This window comes from Triticum aestivum, chromosome 7D (assembly GCF_018294505.1).
Source record: "Triticum aestivum cultivar Chinese Spring chromosome 7D, IWGSC CS RefSeq v2.1, whole genome shotgun sequence".
In the NCBI taxonomy this organism is placed as follows: domain Eukaryota; kingdom Viridiplantae; phylum Streptophyta; class Magnoliopsida; order Poales; family Poaceae; genus Triticum; species Triticum aestivum.
Genome location: NC_057814.1, coordinates 122572856 through 122590489, shown reverse-complemented (window position 1 = coordinate 122590489; position 17634 = coordinate 122572856).

Below are 17634 nucleotides of genomic sequence, written 5' to 3'. Positions count from 1 at the left end.
AATTGGGGAAGAAAATGAATGCGGCTGCCTCTTGGAGTTACCGAGGGGTCGAGGGGGTGATTTGTCTCACCTACCATGGCCTTCCATAGTGTGGACGCGTGGGGTTTGCCCCGCGCCGTGCACCTCGCGTGCGCTTTTCCCCGTGCCGCCCTTCAAACTGCTGACACGTGGACACTAGCAGTGGTTACACATGATAGGTATGGTAAATGAATTTCTTAAATATGGCATGTAATTTGTATGCATCATCAGCCCAGCGGTAACACCCTCCCCATCACAAACAAATGCCCTAGGTTCGAAACTCCGTCGGGCAGTTTGGTTGGGCCTCTTTTTTGCGTATGGGGTTTTTACATGTGGATCCCACATGTCATTCACACACACGGAGAACACGTACAAACAAACTTGCCGGACATGATGCAAATGGACCCAAAAAATTCTACTTTTTGATTCAAAACATGAGAAGGAAGCATGCCTAGTTTGGTAAAGTTGTCGACATTTGTATGGATTTTCTAATATGATTAAATGCTTAAAATACTTCTCGGAGGTGACGCGAGAAGAGCATGTTGTCGATCCACTTGGGTGGCTGCTACCTCTTGAGCACTGCGTTGGTTTTCCCTTGAAGAGGAAAGGGTGATGCAGCAAAGTAGCATAAGTATTTCCCTCGGTTTTTGAGAACCAAGGTATCAATCCAGTAGGAGGCTACGCGCGAGTCCCTCGCACCTACACAAACAAATAAATCCTCGCAACCAACGCGATAAGGGGTTGTCAATCCCTACACGGCCACTTACGAGAGTGAGATCTGATAGATGTGATAAGATAATATTTTTTGTATTTTTATGATAAAGATGCAAAGTAAAATAAAAGCAAAGGAAAATAACTAAGTATTGGAAGATTAATATGAAGGAAAATAGACCCGGGGGCCATAGGTTTCACTAGTGGCTTCTCTCAAGAGCATAAGTATTTTACGGTGGGTGAACAAATTACTGTTGAGCAATTGACTGAATTGAGCATAGTTATGAGAATATCTAGGTATGATCATGTATATAGGCATCACGTACGAGACAAGTAGACCGCCTCCTGCCTGCATCTACTACTATTACTCCACACATCGACCGCTATCCAGCATGCATCTAGAGTATTAAATTCATAAGAACAGAGTAACGCCTTAAGCAAGATGACATGATGTAGAGGGATAAATTCATGCAATATGATAAAAAAAAACCATCTTGTTATCCTCGATGGCAACAATACAATACGTGCCTTGCTGCCCCTGCTGTCACTGGGAAAGGACACCGCAAGATTGAACCCAAAGCTAAGCACTTCTCCCATTGCAAGAAAGATCAATCTAGTAGGCCAAACCAAACTGATAATTCGAAGATAATTGCAAAGATAACCAATCATACATAAAAGAATTCAGAGAAGATTCAAAGATTGTTCATAGATAAACTTGATCATAAACCCACAATTCATCGGTCTCAACAAACACACCGCAAAAAGAAGATTACATCGAATAGATCTCCACGAGAGAGGGGGAGAACATTGTATTGAGATCCAAAAAGCGAGAAGAAGCCATCTAGCTAATAACTATGGACCCGAGGGTCTGAGGTAAACTACTCACACTTCATCGGAGGGGCTATGGTGTTGATGTAGAAGCCCTCCGTGATCGATGCCCCTTCCGGCGGAGCTCCGGAACAGGCCCCAAGATGGGATCTCATGGGTACAGAAGGTTGCGGCGGTGGAATTAGTTTTTTGGCTCTGTATCTGATCGTTTGGGGGTACGTAGGTATATATAGGAGGAAGGAGTACGTCGGTGGAGCAACAGGGGGCTACGAGGGTGGAGGGCGCGCCCTAGGGGGGTAGGCGCGCCCCCTACCTCGTGGCTTCCCTGTTGGTTGCTTGACGTAGGGTCCAAGTCTCCTGGATCATGTTCGGTGAGAAAATCACGTTCCCGAAGGTTTCATTCCGTTTGGACTCCGTTTGATATTCTTTTTCTGCGAAACTCTGAAATAGGCAAAAAACAGCAATTCTGGGCTGGGCCTCCGGTTAATAGGTTAGTCCCAAAAGTAATATAAAAGTGAATAATAAAGCCCAATAATGTCCAAAACAGAAGATAATATAGCATGGAGAAATCAAAAATTATAGATACGTTGGAGACGTATCAAGCATCCCCAAGCTTAATTCCTGCTCATCCTCGAGTAGGTAAATGATAAAAACAGAATTTTTTATGCGGAGTGCTACTTGGCATAATTTCAATGTAATTCTTCTTAATTGTGGTATGAATATTCAGATCCATAAGATTCAAGACAAAATTTTAATATTGACATAAAAATAATAATACTTCAAGCATACTAACTAAGCAATTGTGTCCTCTCAAAATAACATGGCCAAAGAAAGTTATCCCTACAAAATCATATAGTCTGGCTATGCTCTATCTTCACCACACAAAGTATTTAAATCATGCACAACCCCGATGACAAGTCAAGCAATTGTTTCATCCTTTTGACATTCTCAAACTTTTTCAATCTTCACGCAATACATGAGCGTGAGCCATGGACATAGCACTATATGTGGAATAGAATGGTGGTTGTGGAGAAGACAAAAAGGGGAAGATAGTCTCACATCAACTAGGCGTATCAACGGGCTATGGAGATGCCCATCAATAGATATCAATGTGAGTGAGTAGGGATTGCCATGCAACGGATGCACTAGAGCTATAAATGTATGAAAGCTCAACAAAAGAAACTAAGTGGGTGTGCATCCAACTCGCTTGCTCGCGAAGACCTAGGGCATTTTGAGGAAGCCCATCATTGGAATATACAAGGCAAGTTCTATAATGAAAAATTCCCACTAGTATATGAAAGTGATATCATAGGAGACTCTCTATCATGAAGATCATGGTGCTACTTTGAAGCACAAGTGTGGTAAAAGGATAGTAACATTGTCCCTTCTCTCTTTTTCTCTCATTATTTTACTTGGGCCTTTTCTCTTTTTTTATGGCCTCTTTTCTTTAGTCCAGAGTCTCATCTCGACTTGTGGGGGAATCATAGTCTCCATCATCCTTTCCTCACTTGGTACAATGCTCTAATAATGATGATCATCACACTTTTATTTACTTACAACTCATGAATTACAACTCAATACTTAGAACAAAATAGGACTCTATATATATGCCTCCGGCGGTGTACCGGGATATGCAATGAATCAAGAGTGACATGTATGAAAGAATTATGAACAGTGGCTTTGCCACAAGTACAATGTCAACTACATGATCATGCAAAGCAATATGACAATGATGGAGTATGTCATGTTAAATGGAATGGTGGAAAGTTGCATGGCAATATATCTCGGAATGGCTATGGAAATGCCATGATAGGTAGGTATGGTGGCTGTTTTGAGGAAGGTATATGGTGGGTGTATGATACCGGCGAAAAGTGTGCGGTATTAGAGAGCCTAGCAATGGTGAAAGGAAGAAGGGTGCGTATAATCCATGGACTCAACATTAGTCATAAAGAACTCATATACTTATTGCAAAAATCTACAAGTTATCAAAGCAAAGTATTATGCGCATGCTCCTAGGGGGATAGATTGGTAGGAAAATACCATCGCTCGTCCCCGACCGCCACTCATAAGGAAGATAATCAAGAAATAAATTATGCTCCGACTTCATCACATAACGGTTCACCATACGTGCATGCTACGGGAATCACAAGCTTTAACACAAGTATTCCTCAAATCCACAACTACTCAACTAGCATGACTCTAATATCACCATCTTCATATCTCAAAACAACTATCAAGCATCAAACTTCATAGTATTCAACACACTCATAAGAATTTTTCTTTCTACTAATCTTGTATGCCTAGCATATTAATATTATTTAAGCAAATTAACATGCTATTTAAGACTCTCAAAATAATCTAAGTGAAGCATGTGAGATCAATAGTTTCTATAAAACAAATCCACCACCGTGCTCTAAAAGATATAAGTGAAGTACTAGAGCAAGACTATATAGCTCAAAAGATATAAGTGAAACACATAGACTATTTTAATAATTTCCGAATCATGTGTAACTCTCTCAAAAGGTGTGTACAGCAAGGATGATTGTGGTAAACTAAAAAGAAAAGACTCAAATCATACAAGACGCTCCAAGCAAAACACATATCATGTGGTGAATAAAAATATAGCCCCAAGTAAAGTTACCGATGGAAGTAGGCGAAAGAGGGGATGCCTTCCGGGGCATCCCCAAGCTTTGGCTTTTTGGTGTCCTTAGATTATCTTGGGGGTGCCATGGGAATCCCCAAGCTTAGGCTCTTGCCACTCCTTGTTCCATAATCCATCAAATCTTTCACCCAAAACTTGAAAACTTCACAACACAAAACTTAGCAGAAAATCTCGTGAGCTCCGTTAGCGAAAGAAAACAAAATATCACTTCAAGATACTGTAATGAAGTCATTCTTTATTTATATTGGTCTTAAACCTACTGTATTCCAACTTCTCTATGGTTTATAAACTATTTTACTAGCCATAGATTCATCAAAATAAGCAAACAACACACGAAAAACAGAATCTGTCAAAACCAGAACAGTCTGTAGTAATCTGTAACTAACGCAAACTTCTGGAACTCCAAAAAATCAGCCAAAATAGGAAGACCTAGGAAATTTTCTTATTGATCAGAAGCAGTTGGAATCAATATTTTATCACGTTCTGGTGATTTTTAACAATTATTTTCGTGAACAGAAAGTTTCTGGAAATTTCTGCAAGATCAAATAACTATCATCCAAGAAGATCCTATAGGTTTAACTTGGCACAAACACTAATTAAAACATAAAAACACATCTAACCAGAGGCTAGATCAAAGATTTATTCCTAAACAGAAGCAAAAAGCAAAAAACTAAAAATAAAATTGGGTTGCCTCCCAACAAGCGCTATCGTTTAACGCCCTTGGCTAGGCATAAAAGCAAGGATAGATCTAGGTATTGCCATCTTTGGTAGGCAATTCTTCAATAAGACATCTATCATCCTTTAGAGTTTCTTTCTTTCTCTTAATTATCAAACTTTTAGGAACAAGATCGAAAAAATCATTTGTAGCAAATGGTTCCTTAATGATAGCAAAAAGATTGGGATGAACACTTATAGATTTAAGATCCGCAGTTTCCTTACTAGAGGATTCACCCTTATTTTTAGGAACATACATAAGCTTGGAAATTTTAGTTGAAGGGCTTGGAGTATTCTTTACGGAAGAGAAAGTGGTTCCCAAGTTAGTAATGATACCCTCAAGTTTATCGATTCTAGTGGAATCTTGATTTATTCTTTCGTTAACTATGGGTTCCTTCTCCTTAATATTTCTCAAAGTGACTCATACCTTAGACCCATATTGGGTAATTCGATTGTGGATCTTTTTATCCAAATTTTCAATTAACTCTACGGTAGCAACTTTATTTTCAATAATCTCAAGTCTTTGCATTACATGCTCCAAAGTTAAAATAGTTCCATTAACCAAAAGAGGTGGCGAGCCAAACAAATCTATCATAGCATTATAAGAATCAAAGGTATGGCTACCCAAGAAATTCCCTCCGGTAATGGTGTCAAGGATATATCTATACCAAGGATTAGCGCCTACATGAAAATTGCGGAGAAGAACGGAAGTAGATTGCTTCCTGGTAGATCTATTTTGAGCATTGCCAATTCTATACCAAGCGTCTTTTAGATTTTCTCCCTCCCTTTGTTTAAAATTGAGAACTTCATTCTCGGGAGACAACGGAGATGATAAAGGACTAGCCATGACGACAAGGCAAGCAAGAAAGCGACGAACGGAAAGTGCGGGCGAATAAAACGGCAAGGGTGAAGTGGGGGAGAGGAAAACGAGAGGCAAATGGCAAATAATGTAATGCGGGAGATAAGGGTTGTGATGGGTACTTGGTTTGTTGACTTTTGCGTAGACCTCCCTGGCAACGGCGCCAGAAATCCTTCTTGCTACCTCTTGAGCACTGCGTTGGTTTTCCCTTGAAGAGGAAAGGGTGATGCAGCAAAGTAGCGTAAGTATTTCCCTCAGTTTTTGAGAACCAAGGTATCAATCCAGTAGGAGGCTACGCGCGAGTCCCTCGCACCTACACAAACAAATAAATCCTCGCAACCAACGCGATAAGGGGTTGTCAATCCCTACACGGCCACTTACGAGAGTGAGATCTGATAGATATGATAAGATATATTTTTTTTGTATTTTTATGATAAAGATGCAAAGTAAAATAAAAGCAAAGGAAAATAACTAAGTATTTGAAGATTAGTATGAAGGAAAATAGACCCGGGGGCCATAGGTTTCACTAGAGGCTTCTCTCAAGAGCATAAGTATTTTAAGGTGGGTGAACAAATTACTGTTGAGCAATTGACAGAATTGAGCATAGTTATGAGAATATCTAGGTATGATCATGTATATAGGCATCACGTCCGAGACAAGTAGACCGACTCCTGCCTGCATCTACTACTATTACTCCACACATCGACCGCTATCCAGCATGCATCTAGAGTATTAAGTTCATAAGAACAGAGTAACGCCTTAAGCAAGATGACATGATGTAGAGGGATAAATTCATGCAATATGATATAAAAAACCCATCTTGTTATCCTCGATGGCAACAATACAATACGTGTCACTGGGAAAGGACACCGCAAGATTGAACCCAAAGCTAAGCACTTCTCCCATTGCAAGAAAGATCAATCTAGTAGGCCAAACCAAACTGATAATTCGAAGAGACTTGCAAAGATAACCAATCATAAATAAAAGAATTCAGAGAAGATTCAAATATTGTTCATAGATAAACTTGATCATAAACCCATAATTCATCTGTCTCAACAACCACACCGCAAAAAGAAGATTACATCGAATAGATCTCCACGAGAGAGGGGGAGAACATTGTATTGAGATCCAAAAAGAGAGAAGAAGCCATCTAGCTAATAACTATGCACCCGAGGGTCTGAGGTAAACTACTCACACTTCATTGGAGGGGCTATGGTGTTGATGTAGAAGCCCTCCGTGATCGATGCCCCTTCCGGCGGAGCTCCGGAACAGGCCCCAAGATGGGATCTCGTGGGTACAGAAGGTTGCGGCGGTGGAATTAGTTTTTTGGCTCCGTATCTGATCGTTTGGGGGTACGTAGGTATATATAGGAGGAAGGAGCACGTCGGTGGAGCAACAGGGGGCCCACTAGGGTGGAGGGCGCGCCCTAGGGGGGTAGGTGCGCCCCCTACCTCGTGGCTTCCCTGTTGGTTGCTTGACGTAGGGTCCAACTCTCCTGGATCATGTTCTGTGAGAAAATCACGTTCCCGAAGGTTTCATTCTGTTTGGACTCCGTTTGATATTCTTTTTTCTGCGAAACTCTGAAATAGGCAAAAAATAGCAATTCTGGGTTGGGCCTCCCGTTAATAGGTTAGTCCCAAAAGTAATATAAAAGTGAATAACAAATCCCAATAATGTCCAAAACTGAAGATAATATAGCATGGAGCAATCAAAAATTATAGATACGTTGGAGACGTATCAGTGGCCATGCCCACAACAAGGAAAAATTATTCTTAACATGGCCAAAAATTCACCTCCTTCACCAGCGGCCGTTCGGGTAGGAGGTAAGGGTCCGTGTGGAAGGACGGGTTTTTCTCGACTTCCTTCAAATGGACCTATATTCTTTCTACACCCTTGTACCAACATGAGAAGCATCCATGACTAGTTCCATTGATTTTCTAGTAAGGCAACGCTTAATTAAGTAAGACCAAATGGTCCCTCCGGAATGCGGTGATTTTTTCGACCACCTCCAAATCACCCAAATTTTGGCACACATGATCTATTGCACAAACAAAGCTAGGTTTCCAAGGTTTTATATTTTTTTGAATTGTTTTTGAATTTATACTGCCCTCTAGACTGACTGATCAAAACATCGGTCTATACCTCTAGGGGGCATTGTAAAATATATTTTTTCCAATTTTTCTTTCATGCACATGTTTGGCACATGTGGGTCACCATGTCAAAGAAAATTTGGGTGATTTGGAGGTGGTGGAAAACATCACCTTTGTTCAAAAAATGGCTTAAGTTAGACCAAATGGTCCCTCCAGAATACGGTGATTTTTTCGACCACCTCCAAATCACCCAAATTTTGGCACACATGATCTCTTGCACAAACAAAGATAGGTTTCCAAGGTTTTATATTTTTTTGAATTTTTTGAATTTATACTGCCCTCTAGACTGACTGATCATAACATCGGTCTATACCTCAAGGGGGCATTGTAAAATATATTTTTTCCAAATTTTCTTTCATACACATGTTTGGCACATGTGGGTCAATGTGTAAAAGAAAATTTGGGTGATTTGGAGGTGGTGGAAAAAATCACCTTTGTTCAAAAAATGGCTTAAGTTAGGTCCCTCTGGAATGCGGTGATTTTTTCGACCACCTCCAAATCATCCAAAATTTGGCACACATGATCTCTTTCACAAACAAAGCTAGGTTTCCAAGGTTTTATATTTTTTTGAATTTGTTTTGAATTTATACTACCCTCTAGACTGAATGATCAAAACATCGGTCTATACCTCTAGGGGGCATTGTAAAATATTTATTCCAAGTTTTCTTTCATAGAAATGTTTGGCACATGTGGGTCACCGTGTAAAAGAAAATTTGGGTGATTTGGAGGTGGTGGAAAAAATCACCTTTGTTCTAAAAATGGCTTAAGTAGACCAAATGGTCCCTCCGGAATGCGGTGATTTTTTCGACCACCTCCAAATCACCCAAAATTTGGCACACATGATCTCTTGCACAAACAAAACTAGGTTTCCAAGGTTTTATTTTTTTAATTTTTTTTTGAATTTATACTGCCCTCTAGATTGACTGATCATAACATCGGCCTATACCTCTAGGGGGCATTGTAAAATATATTTTTTCCAAATTTTATTTCATAGACATGTTTGGCACATGTGGGTCACCGTGTCATAGAAAATTTGGTGATTTGGAGGTGGTGGAAAAAATCACCTTTGTTCAAAAAGTGGCTTAAGTGACCAAATGGTCCCTACGGAATGCGGTGATTTTTTCGACCACCTCCAAATCACCCAAAATTTGGCACACATTATCTCTTGCACAAACAAAGCTAGGTTTCCAAGGTTTTATATTTTTTGGATTTTTTTTTTGAATTTATACTGCCCTCTAGACTGACTGATCAAAACATCGGTCTATACCTCTAGGGGGCATTGTAAAATATTTTTTTCCAAATTTTATTTCATAGACATGTTTGGCACATGTGGGTCACCGTGTCATAGAAAAATTGGGTGATTTGGAGGTGGTCGAAAAAATGGCTTAAGTTAGACCAAATGGTCCCTCCGGAATGCGGTGATTTTTTCGACCACCTCCAAATCACCCAAATTTTGGCACACATGATCTATTGCACAAACAAAGCTAGGTTTCCAAGGTTTTATATTTTTTTGAATTTTTTTTTGAATTTATACTTCTTAAAATACTTGCTGGACATGATGTAAATGGACCCAAAAAAATTCCACTTCTTTGTATCAACATGAGAAGGAAGCATGACTAGTTTGGTAAGGTTGTCGGCATTTGTATGGATTTTCTAATACGACTAAATGCTTAAAATACTTCTCGGAGGTGACGCGAGAAGCGCACGTTGTCGATCCTTCGCCGGCGGCCGGTCCGGTAGGAGGTAAGGGTCCGTGTGGAAGGACGGGTTTTTCTCGACTTGCTTCAAATGGACCTATATTCTTTCTTCACCCTTGTACCAACATGAGAAGCATCCATGACTAGTTCCATTGATTTTCGACGTTTTTATTAATTTTCTAGGGTTATCACGACGATAAAACCCTAAAATATTTCCACCAGTGCCACCCTTCCCTCCGATCACTCTGACCAGCATGTACTTAACTTAGCATCAAGGCCATGAAAACAAGAATCAGAACCGTATTAGATTTTGATCCCACACATACAAAATAGATAACACACATACTGCAGGTACTACGATTATCAGATTGAACTTGTAATGCATAACAACTTCTGGTATTCAAATACATCACATGAAATACTGAGACAACTAGAAATGCAAAAAAGCTTGTGATGTTGAGGTTGAGCAAGGGACTTTTATTGTGAGGCGCAGCATCTTCAGCAACCTATCAATGATCCCACCTGTAGCATATAAGTAACTGAAAGTTTCAGATTGAATACAGTTGGTATTCGAAAAATGACAGTACGATAATTTGAAGATGCCAAGGAAATCTGTCACAACAACTGTAGGAGGATACGAATTTGAATACAAAGTTCATAGAAGTCAATGTTGAATTAATAAGACCTTTGCAAGATGCAAAATCACTGCTGTGATGAGAGTAAACAGCATGTAGGCCATAGCACATGCAAGAAGCACTTACAGGAAGTGAAGCAAAAGGTTGTACAGCATGGCAACATGAGTAAGCCAACATCCCTACAAAAATTATTTCACTGCTTATGTCTATTTTTTTGCTGAATCATTAGGAAGCCCTAAATATTTGGATGCAAGATCACCGACAAGGCACTATTGAAATATTTCAGTGTCTACATCTCTGTACTGAAAGTGCATTACTGAAATATTTCAGTGGCTACGTGTGTGTGTACTGAAACAGCACCACTGAAATATTTCAATTGCTACATGCGTGTACTGAAACAGCACCATTGAAATATTTCATTTCGTACATGCGTGTACTGAAAGTGAACCACTGAAATATTTCAGTTGGTACGTGCGTGTACTGAAAGTGCACCACCGAAATATTTCAGAGGCTACATGCTTGTACTGAAACAGCACCATCGAAATATTTCAGTGGCTACGCGCGTGTACTGAAACTGCTACACCAAAATATTTCAGGGGTTGCGTGTGTGTACTGAAACTGCAGTACTGAAATATTCCAGTGTCTACCCGTGTGTACTGAAATTGCATTGCACTACTGAAATTTTTCAGTGTGTACCCGTGTGGACTGCAATTGCACTACACAAATATTTCAGTGTGAACTGGTAACTGAAGTATTTCAATGCCTACAACTATCTACTAAACTTGCAGTATTGAAATATTTCAGTGTCAACCCAGAGTCTATCACTCTAAACTGTGTACTGAACTTGTCTGGAGGCACTTCTTGCAGCCAAAATATTGCAAGTTCAATTTACACAGATTGCATCACGTAATTTGAACACAACTCTTGAGGTGACAGACAAAATTTCCTATCATGGATACCACTCCAGCACATCAAAACATAGCAAGTAAACATAGCAATGCTATATGCCTAGACTCATTCCAGCCTCGTCGATCAAACTAAGCTGCCATCCAGAGGCTACGGATTCAAGTACACAGGTAGCAAGAACATATTGCAGAGAATCAAATTAAGCAAGTGGCAAGAAATGATGAATGAAATTCAGCAATCTTACCCTAAACATAGCTACGACCGCCGTTCAGACGAGGAGAGCAGCGAGGGAAGCGTGGAGAACGACGGGGAAGCTATGTCGCGACCACTGTCCTGCTCCTCTTGCGCTTCGGAGTCATCTCCGACTCGGTTGGAGGCTCCACAATCTGCAACGGCACCTCGTGCACCGTGGGTTCCTGATCCAGTGGATGCTCTACCCTGGATCTGAATGCCCACCACCTCCGCCTGGTCCACGGGCTGGACGAATCGGCCTGCTCCATCGCCCAGAGCAGGATCTCGATCTTGTGCATCGGTTGTGCGGGGGGGGAAGCTTTGCCCTCTCCCTCCTCGTCATTTGCTTCAAACTGGCCATTGCCGTCCAGTTCATCTGCAATATGTTGTGAAACCAACAACGAATCTCCGTCAACCTGGCCATCTTGACTTGGTCACCGCCGGCAATCTCCATGAAGTCGGCGTTCTCGCCGCCGGCGATCTCCAGGAAGTTGGCATTCTCGCCGTCGCCGATGTGCTCGATCTGCTGCTCCATCGAGGATCTTGCGTGGATGGAAGAGGGGGGTGGATGTGGAAGATGAGAAGAGCAAAGTTGCGGCCGCGAGAAGGAGGAGAAGGCTAGGAGATGGCCGCGGTTGCAATGGTGATGGAAGAGGGGAAGGAGCACGGCGGCGGCTTTACATTGGAGGAGAGGGGCGGCGGTTTTGCATTGGAGGAGAGGGGCGGCGGTTTTGCATTGGACGAGAGGGCCCCACCTTGTCATATATTTCCTAAGACTAAAATGCCCCTAGACTAATAGTACTTTCGAGTACTTTCATCCGCGTACTTTTGAGTACTACGTATGTATGCGCCGTTAGATCGAGACAAACGAACGGCTCCAAAAAATGCCAACTAATGTAAAAGTTGTATAACTTATTAACAAGCAGCGCAAGTTTCCATGCAGATGTGGTTACGCAGTACCGAACGCACGCTCTCGATCGTTTGGACAGGCTCCGTTTGGACGTTGTAATTGTATAGGTTCCGCCGTGAAAGGGAAGGGGATGAACCATTTTGCTTTTGGTGGCCTACCGCCTACTCAATTTTGGGTACTTTCGTGGAAAATGGTTCGCTTTTTTTGGTGTTTTTAAACTCACTCTTTTGTTTTGTTTTGAGAACTTGGAACATGGTTCACTTAACTATTTTTTTCAAGAAACTTTTAATCTATTCATTTTCAATCATGGCAGTACAAACAATAACAAATGTAATAAAAATTACAATCACGTTCGTGGACCACTTAGAGACAACTACAAGCACTGGAGTGAGCAGAAGGCGCCGTCGTCATCGCCCCTCCCTCACTAAAGTCGAGAAAACCTTGTTGTAGTAGACAGTCGGGAAGTCGTTGTGCTAAGGCCCCATAGGACCAGCGCACCAAAGAAGAAACCATCACCGATGAATAAACTCGTAGATTAGAAGGATCAAACCTGTAAACACTCAAAGAAGACGAAATAAGACCAGATCCAAATAGATTCACTGAAAACCAACACCGACCGAATCCCGCGAGATCTGTCGGAGACACACCTCCATATGCCCTCCGACGATGCTAGATGCATCATCGGAACAAGAATAGAGCATGTGAGACATTATTCCCACTAAGGGACATTGCCGTCACCATGCACCAACCAAGACGTTGAATCTAACAAGAACGAGAATAGGGTCCCTCCTGCTGGTGGGGGGCCGAGATCCTCCGCACCTCCATGGCCCAGAGGCCATCGGAGATGGGGCAGACCGGCGGCAGCGCCTACAGAAGGAGAAGGGGCTTTTCTTGTGGAGGAGGAAAAATCTAAAGAGCATCTCCAATAGGCGCGCTAGTTTTGGCGCGAGCGGGAAAAGATTCCGGTTTTGCGCACGCGAGCCTGGTTGGCGCGCTCCAGCAGACGCGTGAAAGTCTTGCGCGCGCGCGAAAAAGCGGCAACGCATCCGACAGTTTTGGCGCGCGGCGTCCAGCGGGCTCTATAAAAACCAGCACGCAAGCGCCCGCCAACCGCCACTCCATCGTCTCCCTCTTCCCTGCCGCGCCCTTCTTCCTCGCCTCCAGCGCCCCCCTACCGCCGCCGCGCCCTTCTTCCTCGCCTCCAGCGCCCCCTGTCACCGCCGCGCCCTTCTTCCTCGCCTCTAGCGCCCCGCCGCCGTCGCCGCGCCCTTCTCCCCCACGTCCACGCGCCTTCTTCCCTACCGCCGACATGCCGCCGCGCGCCCGGAGCAGCTCCGCCTACCACGGCGTCCGCGCCCGCCCCTCCGCAGGCAGGCAACTTGTCTGACGAAATTTGTCATGCAGCTAGATGTGCGACAGGTTAATTAACAGGAATGATGAGAATATATTTGTGAAATAGTTTCATTAATATCCAGAATAGTTCCAAGAGGTTCCGGAAGCGTTTCGGGGTCACCGGAAGTGTTTCGGTGAATATCGGATAATATCGGGTATTACCAATTAATTATATATAGGTGGAAAATGTTTCCGGGGATGTTAAATTATATATATAATGCTCTAAAATGTTTAAAGTATTTTATATATTAATTAAATTCAACGGGCCTTAAAAGGTTAAGAAGGGGAAGGCGACTTGGGCCATAAAGGCCCAAGTGAAGGTGTGCCCCCTTTCCTTGTGGTGGGGGGGAGGGGGGCGAATCCTACTAGGGGTGGGAGTTGGACTCCCCCCAGGCCGGCGCACCAAGTGAGGACTTTCCTCCCTTGGTGGCTGCCCTCTCCTCCCTCCTAAACCTATATATACTAGAGGTTTTCCACCCTTTTGAATACAAGTTTTTGGGTGCCTCTTCTAGTTGATCTAGTTCTAGTTAGTCCTAGACTAATTAGAGCTAGCCCTAGCCACCTGTAATCCTCATAATTAGAAGCCCAGTGTGGTTCTAATCTCCTTCCTCTAATTCTCCGGTGACGATTAGCTATGGACGACAAAGCGATGCCGGATCGTGAAGACCGTACACTTGCAACCAAGTAGAGAGCCCATGCTTTCAGTCTTCTGTTCGAGGGATCGTTCGAGGATGGTTCGCGGGATCGTCATCATCGTTCGAGGGACTTCGAGCACGATCCACACCGACTCTTCTTCTTCCGCTGCACTTCGGAGTTGGTAACGATCGTTTATCCCAACTCATATGCATCTTCATATAGATCTTGGTGATCGTAGGTGCGATTTTTTTTGTTTTCTACTACGTTTCCTAACACCAAGGGGGAAAGTTTCCCCCTTGGGGCGCCGGCCTAGGAGGGTGAATTGGACTCCCTCCCCTTGTCCAATCCGGCTCCCCCATATGGCAAGGGGGGGAGGGGGGCACTTCCTTATGGGCCCTTGTGGCCCATAATTCCTTCCACCTCTTGGCATTTTAAGGCTAGTTGATATTTAAATTAAATATAAAATATTATGAATACTTCTAGAACATTATATATATATAATAGTGTTACTATTCATCATCCAGGGTGCATAATAAGTTATTATTCACCCGAGGTAATCTTACGATCGCTTCCTAAATAAATTACGTTTAGAATATAAATAGTTACATGCATATTGACTCAATATGTAAAATTTGGTATAAAAAAACAAAAATATAAGTTATAAGACCAAAAAAATCACATTTGATGTATGTTTTAAACTATGTTTTTACATTCATAATTTTACGTAACATAAAATATTTTTTACGGCGAGTACATACTTTCTTACGTTCTCTTTTTATGTATGAAATAAGATAAAATTTACGAAACATAAAAATACGGTGCATTAATGTCAAAATAGAGAGGGGGTGAAGAATAACTATTCTTCACCCAGGGTGACGAATAGCGTATATATATATATATATATTAAAATATCCAGAAATATTTTTCACCTATATATAATTTATCAGTAATACCCGATATTACCAGATACTCTCCGAAACGCTACCGGTGACCCCGAAACGCTTCCGGATCCTCTTAGAACTATTACGAATATTCATGAAATAATTTCACGAATATATTCTCATGACTCGCGTCCTACTAATACTTAGCAGATCGTGATTGCCTTAAGCTTGTGACCCTGTAACTCATAGACATGAACTAAACTGTACGTTCAATGACCGACAGCGGGACCATGGACGTCCGTATCGGTCCCTATGAGTGCACGAATGATATTCGAGTGAACCTTATGTTATCATGTGATTTTCCCATTGCTTCGCGATACTTCACAAAACCCGGGATGCATCGGTATCCTCCTGAGTCATCACTATGCTCACTATACCGAAATCCTCGTTACCGGTTTTGTTTTTCTTTCTCGTTATTTTGTTCCGGCACCCCCATGACGAAGTCACGTGTGTCTGGCCAGATGATGATTGATGCCATCACACCGAGAGGGCCCTAAGAATATCTCTCCATCGTGGGAGCAGCAAATCCCACTCTCGAGCTATCTAGTCCCTTGTCAAACTTTTCGATGAATCTGTTGTTGTCGTTATAATCACCGTGTTACATGTGATGTTTGAGCACCCAAAGCCCACCATACGGTAAGAAGTGACTACGATACTCTCATGGTCTAAGAATCAAATTCACATGTCAACACTCTGTGTTATTACAATAGATTACAGACGATATTAACTCAATTCATAACAAACAAGATTGAGTCGATTCAATATGATCGTTCTTCCAACGTCATAATCTCAATGTTGTTTTAGGACTATTGTTACACTTACCGATATCCTAAGATGCGGAAAACATGATCACCAACAACACTTGAGCTAGGCCTAGAGGCAAGACTAGAAACCTCTTATTTTACCGTTTATCATTCCGCATGTGCATATGAGTTTTTCACTGAATCGCATATTTCAGGATCATAGCAGTTATAACATATAATATAAACTCTATAATTATGAATATAAAAATATAATGTAATACAAATATTATTGCCACTATGGGATATTTCGAACAAAAAAAAAGTTCACATCGACTATGAAGGTGTTTATGGCAACTTCGTCAATCTCAAGATTATATGTCGTGCGGATGTATGAGCATATGCTTGTGGACTGTCCCTTAAAAAAGTACGCACGATAAATAGACCTCGCGTCAAACATAGCCTTAACAGTAAAGGCGCACACCCCTAGGAGTGATGCCAAGGCGCTGCCTTTTTTCTTTTGAGGGGTTAGGCGATGAATAGGTGGAGCAAGTCTTCCGTGGCTGGACCGAACCGTTGACTCTCGCTATGTACAAGCGATCTCATAACATGCGACGATCTCAAGTCTATAATATATCATATACATTTTGATAAAAAGGGAAACTTCTCTGTAAAATCAGCATACCAAGTGGTTCTGAACACTCAGGGAAGGGAAGCAGATGAGGCATCAACATCTACAACACGCACTCCTGAAGGGAATATTAAGCTACCATGGAAGAAACTATGGAATTTACCATTACCAGGTAAACTCAAACACTTCTTATGGCGTTTCGCAGATAACAGCCTTCCACTCAGAATGAAACTAAAGAGAAGGGGAATTGAGCTTGACACGAGGTGCCCAGTGTGTTACAGGCTAGATGAAGACGGTGGGCACTGTTTTTTGAAATGCAAATTGGTGAAGGCTCTTTGGAGGGCTACGGGGTTGAAAGATACACGGCTACTTTTGGTGAACTGCCCAACGCTAAATGGCTAATGATACAGATCCTCCAACTGAATGAAGAAACATGTACAAAGATATGTGTGTTACTATGGACTTGGTGGCTTGAAAGAAATAAAGCCAACCAAGGACAGAAAATTAGGAGCCTAAATGAAATTTTATTCTCTCACCAACTCCTTTTTACAGAGTACTGGGAGTACTTGAAAAGGAGGAAAGAGAAGAGGCAAAATAACATACAGGTCTGGTCCCCTTCTCCCAAGGATTTCCTGAAAATTAACTCAGATGGGGCATTCAGAGAATCAACTCATTCTGGCGGATGGGGTTTTACCATCAAAAATGAATTAGGGGAAACTCTGGTGGCAGGAGCAGGAAATCTAACATTTGTTGCCGACCCCTTGCATGCAGAGGCAGAATCGATGTTTCACGCAATTCATGAATCAGCAAGAATGGGTTGTCAAAAGATCATACTGGAGACTGACCCTACTGTTCTGAAGCAAGCAATGACCAGCGAGGCATATGATAACTCAGTCCTAGGTGTCTTATTTAAGGACATGAAATCTGTTATTCGGTACTCGTTCGAGTGTTGTAAAATAGAGGTTTGTCCTAG